The sequence below is a fragment of the Alosa pseudoharengus genome, unplaced genomic scaffold, assembly GCF_046254945.1.
Source record: "Alosa pseudoharengus isolate Yale_2024_CS ecotype anadromous, Long Island Sound unplaced genomic scaffold, YU_APseudo_1.1 YU_APseudo_1.1_scf_16, whole genome shotgun sequence".
NCBI lineage: Eukaryota > Metazoa > Chordata > Actinopteri > Clupeiformes > Clupeidae > Alosa > Alosa pseudoharengus.
In genome coordinates this window covers 16,215,062-16,227,978 of record NW_027468630.1, presented here as the reverse complement: position 1 = coordinate 16,227,978, position 12,917 = coordinate 16,215,062, and the positions used below count along the sequence as shown (strand labels likewise).

Genomic DNA, 12,917 nt, shown 5'->3' with positions numbered 1-12,917 from the left:
ATCTATCTACGTACTAGTTTATTGTACTTGGTTTATTGATGCAAATAAATCCCTATGAACTTGTTTGAAACCGAAAGACATGGGAGGGAACTTTTTACCTTGGAAGCTTGGACCAATGATCGCACAATTCCAACTGAAAACGCTTCTGCGTTAGCCTGACGTAGCCATACTCAATTCTAGTCAGAATATGAGTCTGATACTGCTCCATTGGGAAGTAATTATGGGGCGTGTTTCAGCCGATACAGGGGGGGAATGCCTCTGCACTCAATTGGATAGACCTAACCAATCAGAGCAACGAAGGTGTAGGAAGAACACACAAACCATCCTTCTTCTCCACAAATGTCACATTGTTCTCTGGTCTTTTGTAAAAGTTATTGTGCCGTCAATATCTCCTACAACACTCATTAGTGAAATCTAAGAGATACGTAGTAGAGTAGGCTATTAGGAAAAAACTGATATTTAGCCTATATCCCCTCTGTTTTTAAAAATAATTCTGTTGAACACTGATATGCTACAAACATGTTATAAACAGCTGGGAAAGGCTGTCGCAAATCCCTCGATCAGGTGGTCAATCAGAGATTTCAAACGAAGGAGGGAACAACATGTCACAATGCAACACGCTGTTTTCCCTTGATGAAAGTGAAACTATGAGTTTTCCCACATCTCAACTTTGGCCAAAGTTTTCAGAAATAATCATTTTCAGTAATAAAACCTCATTAAATAATATGCATTTTCCATATGGGGTCTTAGAAGCCATGTCTCCTTCTAGCCACAGCATTTTTGTTGCAAACATCAACCTAAGCATAGCCTCGAAAAACCAGACCCTGGTAATCTATAAAGATTAAGGTCTGGCCACGAACAATGTAATGGCCAACTCGAGGGGCGGCAACAATCATGCATTTAAAAATCTCACTGCACGCAATCGGATAACACTACGACCAATGTGTACTGTCCTCCAACGTTGCAGCGCTGTCTTCATCAGTTTAGCTGGTTCCCCGGGATATCGGGGTAAAAGTAAGGTGCATCATTGCTCATTGCCAGAGTGTCTCGCAGAGACAATTCCATTGTGCTATGCGAGAACTCTGGATTTCCAGGGTAACCTAAGCATGCTCAGATGACGTGATAGACGAGGCGCTGTTGCTCACCTGTCCATCATCGTAAAGCCCGATTTGATTGGTCCGCCAGATCTAGGGCGAGCATAGTTGCTCCACAACGGAGCAATGCCAGACCGAACTTCCCTACCGCAAATGTTGTGGGCGGGACTAAGTTCGGCTGGCACCCAGGCTACTTCTGCGGAGGATATTCTCGTATTTCCTTGTGTATCGGGCCTTCCATCTCCCTCCTCTCTCCTTGGTCTTGCCTCCTCTGGTTGCAATTAGATGAATGAGATGTCCTCGATGACAATGGCTTCTGAACGATTTCGGGGGCAGGAGCTGGTGGACTGAGGAGAGAGGCCGTATGCAAATAGAGGTTTGAGAAGAGGCCCTCATCTCTCATATCTGTCCATCTCTCATATCTGTCATCTCTCATATCTGTCATCTCTTTCCTTCATTGCTCCTCCATCCTCGTTTCCTTCACAAAATGAATTAGAAGGAGCAGTTAGGAAAAGGGGAAGGAAGGGAGGGAGGATAGACAAAAAGACAAATGATATGAACCCTTAAGGCTATAATATGGTCGTGTCCCGTGCATGCAGCTTTGGGGAGTGCGTGACGAGAACTGCATAATTTTTACGGCATGCGTCACGGTTTTGACCTAGCGTTTATGGGCATCGGAAAAACCTTTTTCCCAGTGAAAACGTCATCATTCCGCATCATTCACGTCACGTAATATGTGAGTCAGAGGTCGGAAACTGGGGAGTTGCCCAGTTAGGGGCTCGTCATCACTTTTGTCGTCACGTTGTAGTTCGTTGTAGTCCATGTGGCCTTTCATGTCTAACAGTTTTAATGTGAACTTGGGAATTTGCCGTTTTTGTCACTTGAATTTTGACGCGTCGACTGCACGTGTCCAACGGAACTGCTGTAAACACGCCCCTCCAGAAGGTGGAGCACATAGAAGAACAACGCTTAAAACGTAGCAACCCTGGACAGAAGAAGAAAGGACAAGAGACTGGTAGAGGAGGTGAGGAGATACTCTCACCTGTTTTACCCAGGAGTACAAGGACACTTTTCAGTGTCAGAACTCCTGGGGGGAAATAGCGCAGACGCTAGGGAAGGGGGAACAGGCTTGTCGCCATCGTTGGAAGGTTTTGCATAAAAAGTTTGTGAAAGCAAAGAAGAAGGCAAAGGGAAGGAGCGGTGCTGCAGCAGAGCCCCTTTCTTTGCACAGCTTGCCTGGCTATCGAGTTGTGTGAAATGTATACAACACATTCATTTTAGGCAACAGTATACAACACATTAATAGCCTAAACAAACTATGCAAGCCATTTCGAAATCCTGTTTTATTTAAACTACTCAATGCAATCTCAAATCCTCACCAGAAACACCAACAGTCAATATATTCATCCAAATCCTAGTTTCGTTGTTTTATGGCCTACTGGGTGGTCGTGGAAGAAATTGTTAAAACATTATTTGTCTTGTAAGCGGAACCAAAGTTTCACAGGCACTGTTGTGGTAGTACAAAGGACCTACAACCTCGTGCTTTCATTGGATAGCCGCCTCGCGTTCAACGGATTCATTTGCATAAAGCTGGGCATCGGCCAGCTTTTTGACGCGCGACATTATTTCAAATGCAGCGCTGCCTTCCCGGAATGCTTTGTTGGCGCATTAAAGTCGCTTGACGTCACCCATAGGACTAGAGTGGAATGCCACACGACAAAATGAAGTGAAGTACAAGTGGATCTGTACCGTAAGTGTAGCAGCTACTCACGAACGAAACGGGTTCACTCCACTCAGCCAAGCCAACGACCGCTGTCCAGGCGCAGACGGGAGGCAAGCTGCTAGGTATCTGCTACTATACCGCTGCGTCGACGTTTCTTCCGTGATTTCGGAAAAGCCCGTAAAAGTCCTTGCAGGAAGCGATTACATCAACGTTTTTTGGTCTATCCAGTTTTTAATATTTTTTTTCCGAAGTGTTTACAACTTAGTGTTAATTAATAATTGTTGCAAACTGCACTACGAACAAAATATTAGTGCATTCCTGGATCTACATCCTTATGCATGCTTCCTAAACTACCCCTGCCGTAGTTTAGACACCAAAGTGCGAAGAATGGAAGGGGTGATAGGAAATCGTTGATCCGGAACAGATAAATTGGTTTTAGCTGTACCTTTAAGTAGCAACCGTATGGAAGGTACGGAGAACAGGCTTAGGAAATTAGTGTCATTAAGCCTTGTGTGAACTTGGATGCCCGCTAACATCCTTCTAATTGATGAGACTTTGATTTTACGTGATTCGAAATTGTGGACGATAAAGGCGCACACGGTTGGAACGAGTATTGGAAAGACGGGCAATTGTAGAGATAGGCAAAACAAAGTAAAGCAGGTCCAAGCGGACTTATAAACTTTGAGAGTGCTTGGGGCTATTCCCTTAACCATGTAGTCTCTCGCGCTGTCTAACAGTGAGGCCATTGGTGATTTTAATCCAATATTAGATCTGGAAAAGGTGAGCACGCAATCGGCTCCAGGTCGGCAGCTGGGCAGCGCCGTCTGAACTCCTAACACTAATGATCAAATTAGCAAGTTAACCGTCTTAGTAGGGACATCATTTTGTTGCATGGGGATCGTTCTTTATTAAGAATGCATACTACTGCTTCGTTGTCGCAAAAGATGTTGATCCGTTTGCGAGACCAAGTGGCGCCCCATAAGACACTGGCTACGACGATTGGAAGCAACTCGTGCAATGCTGAAGAGGCAGACCCGAGGGCAAAGTGGGAGAAAACAGTAGACCATTTCTCAGCAAACCATTGCCCTTGGTAGAAACCCCCAAAACCGACAGAGGGAGCTGCGTCTGTGTACAATGCCAGTGACTCTGATGATTCGGGCACGTCATTGTAAAAGAACAAGATGCCGTTCCAGTTATTCAGAAGATGAGACCAGAATCTTAGATCGGATCTGCAGCCCTCGTCGAGACAGACCAGATCACTTAATTTGATAACTGAGTGCGCTAAATTTTGTAGGCGAGAAATGAAGGAGCGGCCTTGCGGAATGATCCTCATAGCGAAATTGAGATGGCCGAGAAGCGATAAGAGTTCGCGTTTAGTGACCACGTCGGAAGACTGAAATGACTCAGCGATGGACCTGATCCTGACTAGTTTCTCATTTGGGAGAGAGGCTTGCATTTCCACTGAATCCAGCAGGATTCCGAGAAAGACAAGAGACTTACAAGGACCTTCTGTTTTCTCAATGGAGAGGGGTACACCTACATCACGGAACACTTGCTTAAGGCAGTCGAGCACTGGATGGGCATGACTTTAAAGGCGTCTGTGATGTCTGTTTTTGCTAACCAAGCTCCATGGCCTGCTATTTTAATCAGATGAATCGCGTTGTCGACGGATGCGTAGTATAGCGAGAATGGCTGCTGCGGAATGCACTCATTAACGCTGGCTATGGTATCAGAGTGAGGAGAGGACATATCGAAAATGAGTCGCTTCTTGTCTGAGTACTTGCGGGTCGCTACTCCTAGAGAGTTGATCCTGAAGGTAGAGAAGGGAGGAGAACTAAAGGGGCCAATGACATCATTTTTATTCACTTCTTTAGCCAGTAAGTTTGAAACAGCATCGGGTTCAGTGAGAGCAGACTGAAGGTTCCTAGCAATAAATGATTTGCTAAGTGTGGACATAGCACCCACCCGAAATCCCTGGGAAAGGCCTGTGATCAAATAATTAGCAAATGAGGGGTCTGGATGAGAGGACAGAAGGTGTGAGAGGACTGGTACGTTAATGGAGGTTGATGGATGTCTGCTTAGAATTTCTTTGGTGGAGCCTTTCCTCGCACAGGAGGCCTCGTGACTGATTTCAGGTGGGGTTCTTTGCAGAAACTACAAACATGCAAAAAACGACAATCACGAAAAGAACACACAAGAACTTCGTTGAAGTTATTACACAGAGTTCATAGTTCTGGCTATGGGTGCTACATATGAGGGAAGTCTGTCACGGCCCAATTCAACCTGCTGCAGAAATGGGAAAGTGGCGGACTTGGCAGAAAAGGCTAGGTGGTATTCGTAAAAGAGAGTCCCTCCATACCGCTGGCTAAAATTGGTCATCATAGCTAAATATGTGGCCAACTCCTCTCTTCTATCAGCATAGAATATCCCTGTAAGTGCCAAAAGCCATAACGAATTTGCAGAATGAAAGATTGCGATGCAATCTGGGGTCAGTGGATTTAAGCAGGACTGAGACGTCTCCGCATTCTATGAATTGACGATCACGGGCTGGTGATGGCAAGAGTAGGGAAGCCAAATTCACATCTTTACCTTGGATAATGTTTGATCGCAATGAAGAAGAAACAGCCGCCGCAGCGGGGGGAATGAACGTCCTACTGAGGGCCTGGGCTGGAGTGGCTGTAGCCAGGCTGAAGAGTTGTACGCTCGTAGCAGCGGAGGCAGCGGAGGGCGTTACAGCCGCGGATGAACCTTGGAGGGGCGGTATCGCGGTTAAGGGAGTAGACTGATTTTGAACGTAGGGATCCGTTGGGGAATGCTGAGAAGCCGGCGCCGAGGAAGAAGTGGAAGGACCAGAGGCGATGTTTTCGAAGATGGTCATCCTGGTCTCCAGACCTTTGACGGACTGAGACAGGACGTGGATGGCTTGGAGGATCTGGTCAGACACTGGCTCGCCGGGAGTCCCGTCCTGGGAGGTAGAAGCCGTAGGTCCAGTTGCGACTGTTCGTTTTCTTCGCTGGTCGAGGTATAGGTGATTTTAAAAGACGTTTCTTGCTTGCCTTTGCAGGCTGAGGTTGGACGTCGGGGCCTGGTGATGTTGGTTTGTCTGGGTGATGATCCGGCGCGGGGTTACCCAGTATTTGAGAGGCATAATGAGGAGGTCTTCCCTTGAAGTCCCGCTTTGGATAGGAATCCCCCGACCTTCTAGCAAACTGGTAATTTGCTCGGAGGGCCGGCCGGCCCATGGCGATTCTCTTGCCAGAACGCGAGTGCTCCTGCTTCGGGGAAGGAGATGGAGGGATCATATCATCATCGTCGGAATCAGAGATGGGCAACGAGGCGATCTCTTTGAGCGACATAGCTACTACGGAAACGAGAGACAGTTGTCGTAAAAGAACATCAAAGTCTGTATCTGAAAGCAGCGAGACAGGTATGTGGCCCGGTTCATTATAAAGACAGGTAGGACGGCCGATTGGTTAGAGGTAATGAATGAATAAGTGACGTATTGGAGTCTTCCCAGCAGAACTACGCTGGCGCTTCAACACAGCCTTGCACAATAGGCCTAATGGGGGAGGGATTAGGTGTCACATCAGATGCACTAGGGCTTGAAAAAAAGTACAAGGAAGTAAAAAAGGCAGGGACATTCTTAGCTAGGCTATAAAAAGACCTTTCAGTGCTCCTTCTCACAGTATGATCTTACAGGCACACCAGGCTACTCTTGCCTCTGATTTCTCTCATCATCGGACACATGTAACCTCACCTTACTGACCATCATTGTGATCCTTAACCTCAACACCTGCATTTTGTCACAGAATGAGGTAGATATTAATGGCACAATTTCATATGCTTGTGTATGTGTGTGTGTGTGTGTGTGAGCCACCTAAAAACGTTTTGGTCAACTTTTCCTCAATGCAGCAGTTTGCTGCCTGTCCTACTCCTAACTTGGCTAAATGTGGATAGAGGCTATAATCACATAGGCTATTTGGAGATGATCTGAAGTAGGCTCATAGGAATGCAATAACTTATAATAATGACACCTATCGGCTAGCGAATGTTCATTTAATGAAGTTTCAACATTGTACAGTGTTTTGATTGAAAGCACATGTTTTTCCTTTATTTGGTTTGTTAACCGAAATTGTCTTTTGTAGTCATCCCATACATACTTTGATTACTTGTCCCATGTGAATATAGCTTGACATATTGGATGGTTTGTAAACATGGCCACGCGTTTTTTAGGCTACTTGCAGAACACGTCTTACTCTCAGGATTCTCAACAATGTGACTGGTTCAGTTAGGGTTGCCAACTTTCTGATACGAACATAAGCAACGGTACACTTTAGTACACCGGCTTACACTGGCTTACTTGGATCTAGCATGTCCAGGAATTTGTCATGCAACAACAAATTTGTAGTCTACCTATGACAAGGTTATGTTATGATGCATTTTGTCTGTCTTTTTGTCTTTAAACATAACTAAACAACTAACATTGATTTTAGTTTCAGATTCTGTTAAAAGCTACCGCCTAATTGGGCTACAAACTGTAGTAGTGATAGCGCATTGCATTGTGGCGAACCATAGGCTGGGAACTTTAATCATAGGGGAGAGCGGGGTTAGATGTCACACTTTTTACTTAAAATTAGTTTCCACAAAAAACGTGTCCTGCACAAATTCCCTTTCAGGACACAAAGGAAGCCTCATTTGTCAGGTACAAATGGAGGGACCTTGATCTGCTTGAATCCAGTCAGTTAGAAGGATGTGGGCTGTCAAATGCACCTTGCACCCACACGGTATGGGGTTAGTTGTCCCAATGTTATTCCAATGGGATAAAAATGAAAAATGGATACATTCTTAAAAATAATGTAAAAAGTTTAATTTCATTAAAATGCAAAACTACATACATCTTATGCGTTGAGAACATGAACAGGAAACATCAAGTATGTTCTTTTCATTAGTATTTTTTTTTTTAAGTTATTTTTTAGACTATTTAGATTAAATCCCTAACTAACCCCACAAAAAATGTGACAACCAACCCCAACTGACATTGTTAGCTCTTTTGATGGCCAGCAGCCACATGTTTTAGCGTAGCTATGATGGAAGGTAACTGAATTGTCGCTCTCTCTTTATACTTTTAAATGGTACTAATTATTTTATTGTCAACCCATTGTGTAATGAGTTAGAAGAAAAAGACTGAATGTCTCAAAATGTACTTTTAGACATGAAAAAAAGTTAAAGTTAAAAATACATCTTTCATTTTAAATTCCAACGTAGATGACCTCTGACACTAATTCTGATCATTTCTGTATTAAAGGGACACCAGGCAATGTTTTCGTGTTAATTACTCATCTTCGTAAATCGGTATATGGTTAAATGACTCATTACAGGGCGAATGAAGACTCTCTCGCCCGCCCCTACTGCCTGTAGGAAGAATATCCCGCTTGCAAGTTCAGTGTATCCTACCCGCCGACCGAAGCAGGATCAATTACATCCTCAGAGGCAGGCTACTAAACTCTAGCGATTGTTGCAAACGAGTGTATAATGGCAGAGCCGGCGAAAAAGCAGCGAAAACCCTTGACGGAAGATGCAAAGAAAAGGAAAAGGGCTTCAGACCGAGCGAAGGGGGAGTTTCGTAGAGAAAAAGCATCAGGCTTACCTGGTGTCCCTTTAACAGTTTTGACCAGTGCCCTTGAGTGGCTGAGATCTAACACATGTGACATCTAACCCCGCTCTCCCCTATAGCCTATATAGCAATGAAATAAATACTGTTATGATAATGTTTGCCAGTTCTCTAGTGTTTCCAGACGCCTTGGCCTAGGTATTCAGGTGCGAAAAGATGTATGAAAAGCTATAGGCCTAGTTAAGGCAGGCATGAGAGAACAGCCTGAAACAACATTAGTCCACTGTGATATGTAATTGTAGAGGGTGTAGCCTACAAATGTCCCAGATCTCTCTGTTAAAGGTGCTCTAAGCGATGCCGCGTTTTTTAGGCTAAAACATTTTATGTCACTTACTGCAAACAGCACCTAACCAACTGCTATCTGTCTGTGTCCTGAATACACTGTAAAAAAACGCGATCTTTGTGGACAGCCCAGGCTCCAAGAACGGCAACAAAAACAACCTGGGCAAACCCATGAAAACATAACAAACTGTTGCAGCAAATCACAGACGAGATGCGCGTTTAGGAGAGTTTCAATTGCACGGGAGCAGCACGGGAGGGAGGGGGAGGAAGTAGCGAGCTAGCGCTCTGTTTTGTTTGAAAGTCAACAGAAGTGACGTTGCCCAGCATCGCTTAGAGCACCTTTAACTGTTGCAGCTTTGGTGGGCTAGTCCTACTGTATAGCTTTATAATACTGTCATTTATAATACTTTACAAAGGAACCCCTTTGAAGCATCCATTTGGGAGATTTCCCAGCTTAAACGAAGTAACAGCATGGAGTTTGTTCCACTACATTTTCAAAGGTAAGACTTGATGCTAACATAACTGTATTGTGTATATACTGTATACAGTCTATGGTATTGACAAATAAGAATGTAAAACATATAGCCAACATTACTACTGACAAGGGATTATAGAAAGGAATCCTGTCCCACTTTCACTACGATTTTTGGCACTCACTGGCAGTTTCACAAAGTTAATAAAAACAGAGTAATAAAGTAGGCTACAAGAAAAAGTGTGGACAAATCTGAAATGTGTAGAAAATAGTATTAGTGGTAATATAGTATACTGAATTAAGAGAGTCCGCATCAGTCTTTGGATTAAAATATTGTTTATTTTTACATCCCACTGCTCTACAAGTTCATCTGTTTTCTTATATCCAGCAAATGTGCCTTTTTATATGTTCAGTATTTCTCAGACACAGATTCTGACCTAAAAGCTTCATCACATAAATTGTTCCTGTGATTTGAAGAGTATTATTATTAGAGATGGCTTTACTAAACTTTACTAAACTATTCAAATGTGACATGCACGAGTAGGGTTAACTCTTGCTTGATGATTCCTTAAGGCATGCTGAACCCTTTTTACACACACACACACACACACACACACACACACACACACACACACGTGCACACACACACATGCACATACACACACACACACACACACAATACAAGATTCCTCAGCGCAAGGATGGGTCAAACTTCCTACATTAGAATTAATTTTAAGATGAAATACCTAATACCCTCATTTAAAATGTATCAAAATAAAATAATGTATGAATACTCAAAATACCTTTTTCAAGTGAGCATGGAATCACTTTTTATCCCAAACATTTAATTTCAATTTCAATTTAATTTCACTTATAGATCGCCAAAACATTACACATGTCTCATGGCAATTTTACAGAGTGTTAAGACATTCAGAGAGAGCCCATGAGTAACAGGGGCGAGGAAAAACTCCCTAGAATTGGAGATGCATATACGAAGAAACCTCGAGCAGATCCATGGAAATGGATCACTGTGATAAACATTTACATTTACTCATTTAACAAATACTTATCCAAAGTGACTTACATTGACTTACAACTTTATTTTAGTGACTTACAGTGACTTACAACTATTATTAGGGATCATTGGCACCGCCAGCCATAATCCTGTACGCACTGTGTACATTTTTTTCACCGCTTATCATTCAATCATTCAGTATTAGGCCTACAACAATAAACATAGCTTGTGTAATGTCTTGATTGAAACATGCTTTGCGCACAAACGATAGCCTATGTTTGGGGCAAAATGAGCGGACTTCTCAGCATAAGGATAGCCTTCATTAGAAGATGATTGGTGTAAACTTTGTCATGACCTGATTCTGAATTCTGGTGCTTAAAAACGCAACGTTCCATTCAGACATATAAATCATTCAAGCCTAGTGATCGTCATGAAAAGAAAACATCTTGTTCTTAGCAGTGATGCTGACAGCAGTGAGGTTAGGCATTGCATCCCAGTCACTCTGTTTGGAACATTTCGCTTGATAAGATTCAGTTAATGCAAGGTTTGGGACAACCAAAACAGCACTGAAATGTATTTAGTGTATTTATGAGTGTATTTATGAGTGTTGTGAGCAAATCCTTATTGTTAGTAGGTTACCATAACTGTGTTTTTCTCTATTGCAAATTGCGACATAAGCTCATTGGTTTATTTTTTCTTTTCTTTTCCTTTTTTGCAAGTGGGGTAGTGTGAAGTTATAATGCGCATATGTTCACCTAATTTGAGCTAGAGCCGCTTGCTCTGTAAAGGTATTTCTTTCCCTCCCAAACTGCGTTAAAATATGGGTTTAGCAGCCAGAATTTACAAAAATTGTCGGTTGTCAATTAGCGCAAACCATTGTTGCCTAATTACCAATTATCATGTCCAACCTCTCTGTCTAATGTCTCTGTCAATCTGCTACTCTTGCTATATTTCTATGATGTTTGTGTAAAATAGTGTGTAATGCTTTGTTACATGCCTCGTTCTGGGCTGAAATCAGGTCAAAATAGCAGTGTCTGCTTGGCATAAGTCAGCACCAATTAAAGGGTCCATCCATGGTCATGCGTATTTATGACATCATCACATAGACTCTCATAAGGAGTGTTTTGCAGTATTTTTAAAATACAAAAATACAAACCAATTAATATATAATATTGATATGAGATACAGAGCCATTTTCTTCAACCCAATAAACTACAAGTTACAAAATACTATTATCAGTATCAGATATAGGCCTACTGCCCATCTCCTGCCTCAGCGAATGCATTACGATCTCCACATACACACCACAAACACACACACACACACACACACAGAGCTCTGAGTGTTTACTGTGTGCTTATTATTTTAAGCCGTCACAGATGACAGCGGGAGGAAAGGACGGTCTTGAGACTCGTCTCCCAGCAGCTGCCTTTAGGAGAGACAAGATGAAGCTGGCTGCCCTGACATGGGAATTTTGGATGTTTCCTGTGGCCCTTTAAATATTTCAGTGATGGGGTCACTTTCACTAAATGGGCACTGTCTGTAGACTGTTCAGTGTACCATTTCATATTTATTTATCATATCTACTCTGACATTGGCTGTTTCTAAATCTCATTATTTTACTTGATAACTAAACTCAATGTAGGTCTCATTGGAAATGCATGTTTTGAATACATGTCACAGATGTAAAGTCTAAACAGAATAACACCTGATACAATACCTTCCCATCTATTGATGTCATTTTGGTTCAGTGATCTGTAATTTTTTCTGTTAAGAATTGGCATAGATGCGATAGGACTGGTTGCCTTTATCAGTGCCGTTGTTGGTGGTCGATTAGCGTAAACCATTGTTGCCTAATTACCAATTATCATGTCCAACCTCTCTGTCTCCGTGAACCTGTGAATCTGCTAATCTTGCTATATTTCTATGATGTTTATGTAAAATAGTGTGTAATGCTCCGTTACATGCCTCGTTCTGGCCTGAAATCAGGTCAAAATAGCGTCTGCTTGGCATAAGTAAGCACCAATTAAAGGGTCCATCCATGGTCGTTCGTATTAATGACATCATCACATAGACTCTCATAAGGAGTGTTTTGCAGTATTTTTAAAATACAAAAATAGTTGTGAGACTCATCTCCCAGCAGTTGCCTTTAGGAGAGACAAGATGAAGCTGGCTGCCCTGACATGGGAATTTTGGATGTTTCCTGTGGCCCTTTAAATATTTCAGTGATGGGGTCACTTTCACTAAATGGGCACTGTCTGTAGACAGTTCAGTGTACCATTTCATATTTATTTATCATATCTACTCTGACATTGGCTGTTTCTAAATCTCATTATTTTAATTGATAACTAAACTCAATGTAGGTCTCATTGGAAATGCATGTTTTGAATACATGTCACAGATGTAAAGTCTAAACAGAATAAAACCTGATATACTGCGTGTTTTTTTATTTACATATCTTTAATACTTTCTATATTTTCACAATGACATTTGTTCACATTCTCCTTGTTTGTTGACTATAGGGGAGGCACGAGACCTCAAGATCAGGGTTAACAAGGGTAATAATGCCCTCTTGTGGGTGTTTATTCTTACGTATCCTGATTGTAATGAAGGGTCCAAATAGTTACTTAACTTGGATATCATGGGGTTTGTAATATTTT

General features: G+C 42.5%; 1 long non-coding RNA gene across 1 annotated transcript; it reads left to right on the top strand.

The window, feature by feature from the left end:
• Nucleotides 1-6,510: 6,510 nt before the first annotated feature.
• LOC143126217 (uncharacterized) lies at nt 6,511-12,710 on the top strand. The gene is made up of 3 exons (XR_012987411.1): nt 6,511-6,632; nt 9,187-9,270; nt 11,628-12,710. It is a non-coding gene; the product is annotated as an uncharacterized LOC143126217 (long non-coding RNA).
• The last annotated feature ends 207 nt before the right edge of the window (nt 12,711-12,917 follow it).